Genomic DNA, 13214 nt, shown 5'->3' on the forward strand with positions numbered 1-13214 from the left:
AAAAAAAAAGAAGTCTCAAATTCTCTTTAATGTGATTTCATTAACGTTCTACGTAACTGTAATAAAAAAAAATCCATATCGTTTTGGAAACTGAAGCGGTAATTTTATTTTCCTCGTTTATCATGTGCGTAGGTTCCAAACACTTAATAAACATTGACGTATGATTAGAGTTATGGAAACACTCCAAACTAAGATTGTCCGCTAGATATCAAGAGACATTTGTTTTGGAAAATGTTGGTCTTGGCAGCGGCAGTTTGAAGGAAAAAAGGTGTTTATAGGATGTCAATTACCAAGGGGTCTATGTAATAAAGGTGCCCATACATGGTGTGATGCACACCATGTGTTTTGAAGCCGCGTGCGATATGAACTAGATGATATGCGATCTAGTTAAAAAATGATCGCAAAGCAGGATGGCACCGTGTATGGGCACCTTAAGCATTGGAGAGATAATGGTACTCTTTACTTAGAAGGGCGCCCACGATTTTGATCGTGGGCATCGTTAGTAAAAAATCTCGGGCATCTCGGGGATTGAATGCACTAAAAAATCGGGTGCGATCAACCGACGAGATGCCCGAGATTTCCCATAGGGAACAGTGTTAAATGTCTCAATTGACCCGATTTTCCTGTTCAATGCCTCAATTGACCCGATTTTTCCATAGGAAACAATGTTAAATGGGCCACAGAGGCCAAATAGGCACCCTAAAGTGTATAATGGTCACCCGAATTGTTAACGCCACCCCACGATCAACGTCAACCCGATGCGTGGCGAGCGCAGCGAGCCCGCGAGGGGCGGCGGTACGCGTCCTACGACCTTTTCATACCCCCACTATCCACGTCGGCGTGGAGTTGAGAATAGAAAGTGTGGCCAGCGCAGCGAGCCACCGAGCCCGAAGCGTGGCGAGCGTACGCGGACAGCTGTGAAGCCCGCGAGGGGACGCGGATACCTGTGAAGGTATCCGCGTCCCCTCGCGGGGCTCGCTGCGCTCGCCACGCTTCGGGCTCGGTGGCTCGCTGCGCTCGCCACACTTTCTATTCTCAACTCCACGCCGACGTGGATAGTGGGGGTATGAAAAGGTCGTAGGACGCGTACCGCCGCCCCTCGCGGGCTCGCTGCGCTCGCCACGCTTCGGGTTGACGTTGATCGTGGGGTGGCGTTAACAATTTGGGTGGCCATTATTCACTTCAGGGTGCCTATTTGGCCTCTGTGGCCCATTTAACATTGTTTCCTATGGAAAAATTGGGTCAATTGAGGCATTGAACAGGAAAATCGGGTCAATTGAGACATTTAACATTGTTCCCTATGGGAAATCTCGGGCATCTCGTCGGTTGATCGCACCCGATTTTTTAGTGCATTCAATCCCCGAGATGCCCGAGATGGGCGCCCTTCTAAGTAAAGAGTACCGAGATAATAAAGGCTTATCTCAGACCAGTCCGCTACATTGCGTATGTTCGCAGCCTAGCCAACAAGTAAATGCTGCTCGACCGAACACCCCATTCTGCCCTCATCGAGCGCATTGCCGCATTTGCATGCGAGGGGATGTGTACGTTTACACATCCCCTCGCATGCGGGCGCACTGGTGAAAAATTTTTCGCTCATCAAATGATTTTGTCCCCTTTCGCAGATAAGTCGGTCTGAACTGACTTTTGTCCTGGCCGGAGATGGCCGAATCACACGACGTCAGCACCCGCCCCGAGCAGGTCATGACATGCCAGCGTTCAGAGGAGAACCCCCATAAAACGCTGAGCGTTCCCCTGCTCCAGCTCCGAGCCCGCCCCCTTCCCTCCCGTCACAGTTCGTACAACTCGGCGAGTGGGATACTCGCCAAAGACATTCACACAAGGGGTTTGCTGGGTAGACCTTAGTGGCACATCGGTACAAACTAGTCAGATTTGTGGCGTACTTTTTAAAACGTGTTATGGGGGTTCTCTCCGTACAAGGGCGTAACTACCATAGGTGCAAGGGGTGCAGCTGCTATGGGGCCCAGAGCTGAAGTGGGCCCATCTTTACTGTCTAAGTAATATGTTTACATACATTTTTCACCATCAATTACTAAATAGGGGGCCCTTACAAACTTTTGCTATGGGACCTACGAATATCTAGTTACGCCACTGTCTCCGTATAATCATGTCTGAACTGGCAAGCTGGACTCCAGGGGTAAGAAGTGCCTCTTGCCCCCCTTCTTCTTAGCAGTGGGTTCCCCTTATCCCCCCTCTTTGTAAGTGGTTCCCTCCTCCTACATAGTACCATTTCCCCAGTGATATTCAGGAAGATAGGGCACAGTGCCCTAGTCTTTCCATTCACTGAGCATCACTGTTGGAAGATGGCGCCGTGTAGGAGGAAAGATCTTTGCCACCTATTGCCTTTAATTGAACCTCCAAAGCAGTAAGGGGGTTATTCTCGTTCACTCCTTCTAGCAAATTCCTTCTTAGATAACCATGTGCACTGTAGGGGAGGCAGATGTAACATGTGCAGAGAGTTAGATTTGGGTGAGTTATTTTGTTTCTGTACAGGGTAAATACTGGCTGCTTTATTTTTACACTGCAAAATAGATCTCACTTTTGTCCATCTAAGAAGGAATTTGCCAGAAGGAGTGAACGAGAATAACCCCCTAAGTTTTCCCATATCATTCTAGGTATGTATCGCTTTTCTTAAGGTGCGTACACACGGGGCGATATATCGCCAAGTGATATATCACCGACCGATATATGGCTCAATGTCTCCTTTTCATCGGCGACCAGAGATGGTCGCTGATGAAAAGAAACCTCTGCCGGCGGAGCCGCAGAGGTAATCAGCTGGTCGCAGGAGCAAGCTCCTGTGACCAGCGATTATAACGGGGCTGAAAACGGGAGCGCGCACCCGGCGATTTATCAGTCGGGTGCCAGTGACCATATTGCCAGCGATTTCAGCCCATATCGCTGCCCTGTGTACACGGCTTTAGAGAGAGAAATTGTGGCGGTAACGAGCTTTATTAACACTTAAATACACCCTATGTACCTCGTTAACACACATGCCTTTTAATAACTATTTTCACCATCATGGTATTGACTAGTTAAAAGTCCGTCAAAACGACGGGTTTTTCAGTGTACTTTCACTTTGAGCTGTGACAGTTTTTAGCCCACAAACTCTCCACCCCACCCCAGTCCCTATCTGCTCCTACCTTCAATCTCTGTCTTCACAGCTCCCTCTCTCCATATCCAGCAAGTTTGAAACAGATCAGTGTCCCTACAAAAATTGGCTTTCACTTTCTGTTATGACCTATTATAGCACACAAAGGAGTAATTCGGTCCATCGAGTGGCCTCTAGCGGTCAGTGGCGGTACTTCACCTAATAGAGGTGAGGGGTAGTTAGCCTTTTGTATACATCGGATGCAGTAAAATGAAACAAGAAACGTTCCGCAATGCAGATTAAAACGCAAAATGTGTGCGGTATCGATGACTTTTCTTTTCGCATCCGTTTAAATGAGTTTTGCGTAAATGTAGAATATGGACCTTGGTAAGAAGCCGGAGTATTCACAGTAGAAAAACACCACGTATAAGGGAGTCTGTGGTACAGTGTTTTTTCTTTTTATCCCCCTCTGCTATTGTGTGTGTTGCCGCTGTGCAGTAAATTACACTGATTACATGACCTTGACAGAAAATTGTTTTCGATATGTGCCAAGGATTACTGTCGCCTGGTGTTGGGGACATTCTACCCAGACTGTTTATACAGCTGCAGCAAAATACCAGATGAATATATAGCAACGCTCACTGATCTCAGCCCAAATCTCTGCATATTGGATTTTTTTTTTTACACCCAGTCCTGTTCTGTCTCCCTCTTAAGTGGACATTAACCCTTCTAGTGCCCCGGAATCGCCGCAGGCAGCTCTCGTCAACCCTTGCCCTGGTCTCCGCTGACATATGTGCACTTTTCAACCTCCTGTGTCTTAATCGTTTTAATGCAGACTTCTGTGCGGGGCTACTGCCGCTTGGAGAGATGCTATAAAAATAAAGTTTGAACTTTTACGAGGAGGCCCTGGTACAATTTTTTAGCAGATTGAATGTGTTGTCATGGGAACAGAACACAAGAGGAGGCCTGAAAACATTCGGAGGAGAGTTCACTTTCTGCTTTTTATTGCTGTGTGGGAGACCCCTTGGTTCATGGTGCTGGGAAAGTGCATGGGCCATAAGTAGGAGGGCGCTACCGGAAAACATCTGCTAGGGGGGAACCTACTTCATCTTCTAGCAGTTACTGTCTGTCACTTGCTGTAGCCAGACGCTTGCTCTGCATTTTGGGCCTAATTCCTGCTACATATTATTATTATTTTTTATTATTTTTAAGGTGACACAAAGTTTGCGCAGTTACATACAAGAAATATACATGGTACAGATGAAGCCGCTCCAGGTTTTTCCCGCCAGCTCGCCATATCAGGAAATCTGGAGGCCGCACCGATGCGCGCAGCATTCGTTCACCTTCGCCCCGGCACCGCTGCTGTGTACATAGCAGAGCAGACAGCAGCATAATTTGTGTACATCCTGTCCTCCAAACTCCGGACTGACTGCAGGATGCTGCTGTTGGGAGAAATGGGCTCTCCCATTGCTGTAAAGGGGTCCCGCATCCGATGACCTGGGTTACCACATTACACTTGTTAAACCCTGCTGGTTTCCTGGGTTGGATTGATTTTGGACCCATGTTATTTAATTGGGGGCCATTTACACTAAGGTCCGTCCCGAGTCAACCCGGTAATAACGCAGGTTATTTAAGAAGTATAAATATATCAAACAATAAAACACCCATTAAAATGACAGACTAGGGGACCAGGACTTTGTGCTGTAGCAGGACATTATCATGCAGCACCAGGCTCCTGTCAATGAGAAGGAGCCAGCAGTGCAGTCAGAGATTCTCCGGGAGTGATATAAATGAAGTGTACTCCCAAATCCATGCCGCCTTCTCATAGGCCCACACTCCTTTTGGGATGATATTAGCTGCCCTCGGTGTCACTACCACTGTACGGGAAGCGGTCATCTATTAGAATGAACTTAGGTCTACAGTCATTAGGTCGACCCCACTAGGTCGACTGGCAGGAAGGTCGACCTGACTTAAGGTCGACATTGGCCAATGTCGACATGACTTAAGCTTGAATTTGCATAAAGGTCGACATGGGGAAGGTCGACTGGTCATAAGGTCGACATGGGTTTTTCACAGTTTTTTGAGCCGACATGTGCCGACAGGCGGTATTTCATGCCCTACCATCCACTAGGGCGTGGTGGGAGAATAAAATAGTGTGCCGAGCGCAGCGAGGCACCGTGCCCGAAGCGAGCGATGCAAGGGTCCGATTCTCATTGCCAACTGTGTCCATGTCGACTGTGTCGACATTCGGATAAAAAAACAGTGAAAAACCCATGTCGACCTTATGACCAGTCGACCTTCCTCATGTCGACCTTTATGCAAATTCGACCTTAAGTCATGTCGACCTTGGCCCATGTCGACCTTAAGTCAGGTCGACCTTCCTGCCAGTCGACCTAGTGGGGTCGACCTAATGACTGTAGACCTAAGTGTGGTCTGACAGATGTACCGATTCCCACTGTACGGGTAAGGGCAAGACACAGTCTTTTAGGGCAAGTGGTACTTGGTGACAGAGAGGAGAGGCAGCACAGGTGGCCTTCTTAGTAAAGTATAGAATAAAAAAGGATATCTACTAAGGAGAACAGATCAGTAGAATAATAATAATAATAATACATGACTGGAAGGCACTGTGGATAGAAAGGAGGGGATGAGGTCTATCCACAGAGCCTTCCAGTCTGAAGCATGGCGAATGCGGATTACTTGACGTGTATTCCGCGTCCCCTTGCTGCGCTCGACACGTTTCGAGCACGGTGGATCGATGCGCTTGTCACACTTTATAAAAAGTCAACTCCACGCCGACGTGGATAGTGGGGATATCGGGGCTCGCCGCGCTTCGGGGTGACATGGTTAGTGGGGGTGTGCTAAATCACATCGCGGCCCGTGGGCAGGGGTGCCGTGAAACTGCAAAGAGCCATTGTATCGCACGCAAATCGCATGTGATGCGATGCGATTCCAGTGCCGCCGTGAAACTACACAAATACCATACTACGCTGAATAGGACACTACGTAAACTACTTAACAGGCTCCGTGATAATACACAAGTACCCTTTATTGTGTTTTATTCTGCAGGATGAGAGACGTGACTGTAGTACGGGTTACTAGAGGTATTACACGAGAATCACATGGGGTCACATGTGACATTAAGGCCCCTTTGATCTGTCGTCTCATTAATATATCTCACAGGGAATAATATATCAGCGTAATGAATGGGACAGGCCCAGTGTTTATTTAACTCAGACTTTCATGTTTTTAAAGGTAGAAAACTTTGTACGAGGAAGGGGAGAAAAAAACACTTTATATTCGATTGGGTGCACGTGACTCATTAGTGGACGGAAATTGGGTACAAGAAATGTACAAGAATACTGTACTTTGTTCTCTGGCTGAGCGGAGGCAGTAAATCACCAGATCACTTCTCAGCTTGCACCCCCAAGATCTAAAGGGTTTATGTATCCTTAAAATAACACCAGTATAATAGGAAAGCTTCAGCCTAGTGAACCCAGCAGCTTGTTTAAATGGGGATGTGTCACTTTATTGCACGTTTAAATCATTTTGCCCACGCCCCTCCTAGTGGCGTCACTGTCTTGGGGATGAGGAACCCTTAAACACTTAGGACCTGATTCTATGCTGGAAATAGATTGGGTGGGCACAGGCAAACACATGTATAGAGTCTGATTCATGCTCTATACCGGGGTGGCCAAATCGGTCCTAGAGATATACCAACAGTTCATGTTTTCCAGGACACCCGTGGATCTGTAGAATGTGTTGGTTAGGAATGAATACAGCACTTGCTTGAATATGTGTCGGTTAGTAATGACGACACCTGTGCTGCCGCTAGGTGGTCTGGGAATGTGACAGTAATGACTACACCTGTGCACCAGCTAGGTGATCTGGGGAATGGGACTGTTAATAATGACTACACCTGTGCACCAGCTAGGTGTTCTGGGAAATGTGGTAGATCTCGATGACCTGTTTGGTTAGCCCAGCTCTGTACTCTGGTAGCATGTTAAAGTGGGTGCAGCTGGTATAGGTAGGTCCGGGGAAATCTTCCCTTAAACAACGAAGTTTGCCACAAATGCAGCGAGTCGACTGCATTTTGCCTCACCGTTTTAATGGGCACACTCACTGTTTCCACTTCACTGAGAAGGACCAGAGAGGTGGAAACGGTGAGTGAAGGGGGGTGAGTTGAATACTGACGGCGAGCTATGATGGCAAGCTATCGGCAGTGCTCACCATTATAGCTCGCTGCCAGGGCATTGAATATACCTCCTAGTCAGTCAGTTCTGGTCGGTACTACCTGGTTATATGGTCAGGGCTGCCGACAGGGGGGTGCCCTGGGTACAGCTGTCCCAGGCCCCGGCCTCTGGAGGGACACGGGCAGCTGCCCCCAGGCCCTCCCCCACACCCGCATTCCCCCACCCGGCGGCCAGGCACGCACAATACACAGTGCAGCCTGCAGAGCGCTGAGCCTAGGACACCGAGGGGCTCGGCGCTCTGCAGGCTGCACTGTGCAGTGTGTGCGCTGGACCTGACGTGGTGGACACTGAAAGAGCCAGACGATGTGCAACGCGGGTGATGGTAAGTAATGGGGATGGGGTAGGGGGAGGAGGAGTGCTGTCATGCAGGGGCTGGCAGGTGTGTGCGCGCGGGGGGGGGGGAGCGTCCGGAGGTATGGCGCTGTGCCGCTGGGGGCCCAGACTGTAGGTCAGTCCCGGGCCCCAACATTTCTAGTGGCGACCCTGTATATGGTTCATGACCTGTTGGACACATAAGTAGGTTTTTGGATCAGTCACATACACTGAAATGTGTGGAAATGTGTATACATATATACAAACACACATTTGTGTTTTTGTATATGTATGTACATAAATATACTGTATATATAATATAAGAAAAGAATGATGTATTTATTTTCAGCACTGAATGTTCAGCGCCTGTCACTAACCTCCCTGCCTAGTAACGGATGTGATGGGTTTGCAGCCCTGTGTAACTATGCAGCTCTCGGCCTGTATAATACACTGTAATGTGCTATATTTTATAGCCCTATAATCACTCACTCACTGCTGGGTTGCTATATACTTAGTGGTATGCAAAGGGCGGGGGATCTTAATGGATGGGACAAGGTAAAATATATAAACACAGAAGAGGATGGCATCCGGATGGCGGACATTAGCTGTGACATTGTCTAACACCATATTGTCAACATACATATCATCGACATGGTCAAATTGTTGACAGTGTATTTAAGCAGAAGCTGGGTGTCCTTTTCACTGTTTAGCAGGGTCGCCAATAGTCTGGGAATGGGCGAACAGTTAGGGGGGGCGGGGCCACAATTATACAATTCAGTGTGAATAGCATTATCGACACTCACCATCTGGGGGGGGGGGGGGGGGGCGTTTATATGTGTTGCACTTGGTAGGTGCAGGACTTGGCTGCTTGGCAAGTTTTCCGGGTGTCCGGGAGTGCCGCCACTTTTAGAGGAGCCTCCCGGTCGTTCTGGGAGAGTGGACAAGTATGACCCAGGTCTTGTATGTTTTTTACTCACATTCTCTAGAAAAATCATTGAGGAAACATTTCTGTGGAGCTGATGAGTGTGAGGTTAAGTGAGGGGAAAATCGGAGCGGTGGGGGACAAAGAGGAAACGAGATATGAGGCAGATATTTATGTTGGTGTTTCTTCATGCGCGCAGTTTGTGGCCATTTCCGTGGTCTCGCTTATACTAATGCAGGAAGTGGTGATGAAGCGGGGGATGTCTGTATAGTGCTCAGTAAGCACTTATGTTACATCTGACAGTGTTCCAATATGTACAGTATATGCATTGGATAACACTCAAATACTTTGCAGCATACAGACATAGGGGCCCAATTCAGACCTGCTTGTTGAACTGTGAATTTGGCCCCGTTCCTGATGGTGGGGGTCTGCGAATGTGCATAGGCGCTAATGCACAGGTGTGGATCAGTTGGTCACCAGCAAGTTGTTAGTCATTAGGTCAACATGTGTCTAGATCGACATGCAGGAAGGTCGACATGAGTCTAGGTTGACATGGGTTACGTCGATAGGGTCATTAGGTCGATATGGGTTAGGTCTACAGTCAAAAGGTCGACATGGGATTTTTTACAGTTTTTTTACACAAATGTCGACACAGTTAACCTGGACACAGGTTAAAGTGCTCTGTGTCCCCTCGCGTCCCCTCTCATGGCTTGCTGCGCTCGCCATGCTTCAGGCGAGCGCAGCGAGCCATGCTCGTTACCATCCACCATGCCCTGGTCGATGGTAGGGCATAAAATACCACCTGTCGGCACTTGCCGATTCAAAAAACAGTGAAAAACCCCATGTTGACCTAATGACCCTCTCAACCTAATAATCCTATCGACCTAGACACATGTCGATCTAAATGCATGTCGACCTAATGACTGTCTAACACCACAGCAAGCACCATCTCCAAAATTCACTGGGGTTGACACCCGGCATTTCATGGGCACGCCCACAAAACTGTTGGACACGCAGACCAAACGCTGGTTGGGCCCCTGCAAACGCAAGTGTTCCCCTGCCTACTCGGGTGGGGTGTTGGATGTCACATGACTTCAGCGCCTGCCCCAGATTCGCAAGAACATTCAGCAAAGGAAGTAAGGCCTGGGCTACTTTTCTGCTGCAAACAGAGGAGAAATCATTAGATGGTGAGTAATTATGGAATAATTTCTCCTGTGTGCGGGTGCATGTGAGCAGATGTGTAAGTGTACACGTCTGCTCACAGTGTAGTGAAGGGATCTGGGTTGCCGGGCCTTCTGTTTTTCTCGCACTGATTTCCGCCGTGTTCCACAATCTGGAGCTGATTTTGAGACCCTAGCGGAAGCCCCGCTACTTTTTTGGGGGGTTTCACTGTACCGGCAGTATAACGCAGTCCGCAGCGAGTACCTACAATACAGAGCCGGATTAACATTGCGTGGGGCTCTACACACACTAATGCTTTAGGGTCCCCTCCTCCAATCCATTGATATATACAATCTGATGCACACTGATCATTATACACTAGCCACATGACATCACACACTGACCTCTAATGACATCACACTGACATACCACCAACATTGGTGTGCAGTCGGGTGTGACACCCTGTGCTGGCCTCATTGCATAGATGTTTTCCTTCTGCTAGCCCAGCAAACCCCGCTGCATATATATCAAAGCATTGGTGTGCGATCGCCCCACCCAGGCAGGACACTGATTAATTAATTTATTAACAGTTTCTTATATTCTGCAGCGATTTACAGAGAATATTTGAACATTCACATCAGTCCCTGCTCCAGCGGAGCTTACAATCTATGTTCCCTACCACATGTACATGCACACACAGACATTCTAGGGTTCATTTTTGTTGGGAGACAATTAACGGTACTCTTTACCTAGAACGGCGACCATCGAATGCACTAAAAAACGGGTGCGATGCGATGCCCGCGATGGCCACGATTTCCCATAGGGACCAATGTTAAAAATCAGATTGGACGCGATTTTAGTGTTCAATGCCTCAATGCCCGCGATTATTCCATAGGAAACAATGTTAAATGGGCCACAGAGCCCTAATAGTCCCCCTGAAGTGTGAAATGGCCCCCACAATCAACGTCAACCCGAAGCGTGGCGAGCGCAGCGAGCCCGCGAGGGGCGGCGGTACGCGTCCTCCGACCTTTTCATACCCCCACTATCCACGTTGGCGTGGAGTTGAGAATAGAATAGTGTGGCGAGCGCAGCGAGCCACCGAGCCCGAAGCGTGGCGAGCGCACGCGGATACCTTCACAGGTAAACGCGTCCCCTCGCGGGCTTCACAGATGTCCGCGTCGCCACGGACACCTGTGAAGCCCGCGAGGGGACGCGTATAACTGTGAAGGTATCCGCGTCCCCTCGCGGGGCTCGCTGCGCTCGCCACGCTTCGGGCTCGGTGGCTCGCTGCGCTCGCCACACTATTCTATTCTCAACTCCACGCCGACGTGGATAGTGGGGGTATGAAAAGGTCGGAGGACGCGTACCGCCGCCCCTCGCGGGCTCGCCACGCTTCGGGTTGACGTTGATCGTGGGGTGGCGTTAAAAATTATGGGGGCAATTTAAGACTTCAGGGGGACTATTAGGGCTCTGTGGCCCATTTAACATTGTTTCCTATGTAAAAATCGCGGGCATTGAGGCATTTAACGCTAAAATCGCGTCCAATCTGACTTTTAACATTGATCCCTATTGGAAAATCGCGGGCATCGCGTCGCACCCGTTTTTTATGTACCCGCGATGCCCGCGATTTTTTACCCCCGACGCCCGCGATTGTAATCGCGGGCGCCGTTCTAGGTAAAGAGTACCCAATTAACCTACCAGTATATTTTTGGAGTATGGGAGGAAACCAGAGTACACGGAGGAAACCCACTTATGACCAGGGCTATTTTTCAGCAGGCTCCAGCAGGAACTGAGGCCCTTATTCTAGTTCACTATTTCTGACAAAATATTTCTTAGATGGACAAAACCATGTGCACTGCAGGTGAGGCAGGTGTTACTTGTGCAGAGATAATTAGATTTGGGTGGGGTTTTACACCTGCCTCACCTGCAGTGCACATGGTTTTGTCCATCTAAGAAATATTTTGTCAGAAAAAGTGAACTAGAATAAGGGCCTCAGTTCCTGCTGGAGCCTGCTGAAAAATAGCCCTGCTTATGACCAAACTTATGACCTCAGCGCTGTGAGGCAGTAATGCTAACCATCCATGCTGCCACACTGATGGTCGAGAAAAAGGGAACATTTCTTTAAAAAATAAGCACTGCTGGTTTGCTGAACGGGAAATGAGGGCTATCCCTACTTTTCCTTAAGCCATGTACACACTTTACGATCGCTGACACACTCGCTGATGGGAGGGGCGGGAGCAGTGGCAAATATTAACATTTTATAGAATTACCTAGATAAATGATAGCTATCACCTGGTTGGCTAGTATCAGCCTTGTCTTTTTTAATAGTAGTGCTAAATATCCCCCACAGAATGCAATAGGAAATCTCTTGTACAGACCAATTAATACAGGCATGTCCAAACTATGGCCCTCCAGCTGTTGTGAAACTACTGCATTGCCATAGTTTTAGTATTCCTTTAATAGCAAAACTGTGGCAAGGCATGATGGGACTTGTAGTTTCACAATAGCTGGAGGGCCATAGTTTGGATTAATACTGTATGTCCTCAGTCACACACTGGTCACTAGATGGAGCTCCAGGCCACCGGCGGAGGTGATAAATATTGTCCTTGAAGCTCCGGACATTAGAGAAAACATGTCCAAAGCCCAGGATTTGTCCCACAGAAAGACGATTGATCTGGGGTTTACTGGGCGGATGGCAGCCATAATCCTCAGCAGATCCTGGCTGCTGGGTGTTTTAGTTGCAGACATCAGTGTTTTGGGAACGGTTTGCTCATATTTGGGGTTTAGCCAAAAATAAGAGTCCTTCTTTTGCCCTCTCGCTCACAAGTGGCCAGATTAAACATTGTAGGGTTAAACTACACGGATATGATGTCTCTTAATTGAAGTATAGCTGATCAGTTAGGTTTATATAAGTTTGGTGCAGCTTCAGCATAGATCCTTATGCCCAAGGAAATCTCTTCCATGCAACATACATGACACAAGGAACCGCTGAACTATCTCCTAATTCTTACTACTAGCGGTTGAGTATCCCTTATCCGTATATCCAAAAACCGAAATAATCAGAAAACTGTGGTTTTTCAGAATATTTTGTTTTGGCTCCCCCCGCCCCTTTCTTCATACTTACCTCATCCCCCGGTGTCCTTTGCCCAGCGCGTGACAGGTCACTGTGGTACTTGTAGTTCCACAGTGAAATAGACAGTCCAGCACACCGCTGACAACGGGGGCATGTAAACTGGACACCCCGGCACACTGCTAACGTATGGGGCTTCTAAACTAGACACCCCGGCACACGCTAAAATTTAGATGCTAAAGCGTCTAAATCCAGACTCCCTGCACCCCGGCACACGCCCGGCACGCGCTGGGCAGCACGCGCTGCTGCTGCCCAGCGTTACGCTGATAACGTACATTACATATGTAAAGCAGGCACGCGCTGCGCTGAGAACAGCTAGAGCGACACGCGCAC

The 13214-nt window shown here is 48.5% G+C and overlaps 1 protein-coding gene across 2 annotated transcripts in view; it reads left to right on the top strand.

Moving 5' to 3' along the window:
* Positions 1 to 13214, top strand: part of PLEKHG5 (pleckstrin homology and RhoGEF domain containing G5) — a 254737-nt gene that overhangs the window by 113595 nt on the left and 127928 nt on the right. The gene's annotated exons all lie outside the window — the stretch shown is intronic.

Source organism: Crinia signifera, chromosome 19, assembly GCF_055691185.1.
Source record: "Crinia signifera chromosome 19, ASM5569118v1, whole genome shotgun sequence".
Taxonomy (NCBI): Eukaryota; Metazoa; Chordata; class Amphibia; order Anura; family Myobatrachidae; genus Crinia; species Crinia signifera.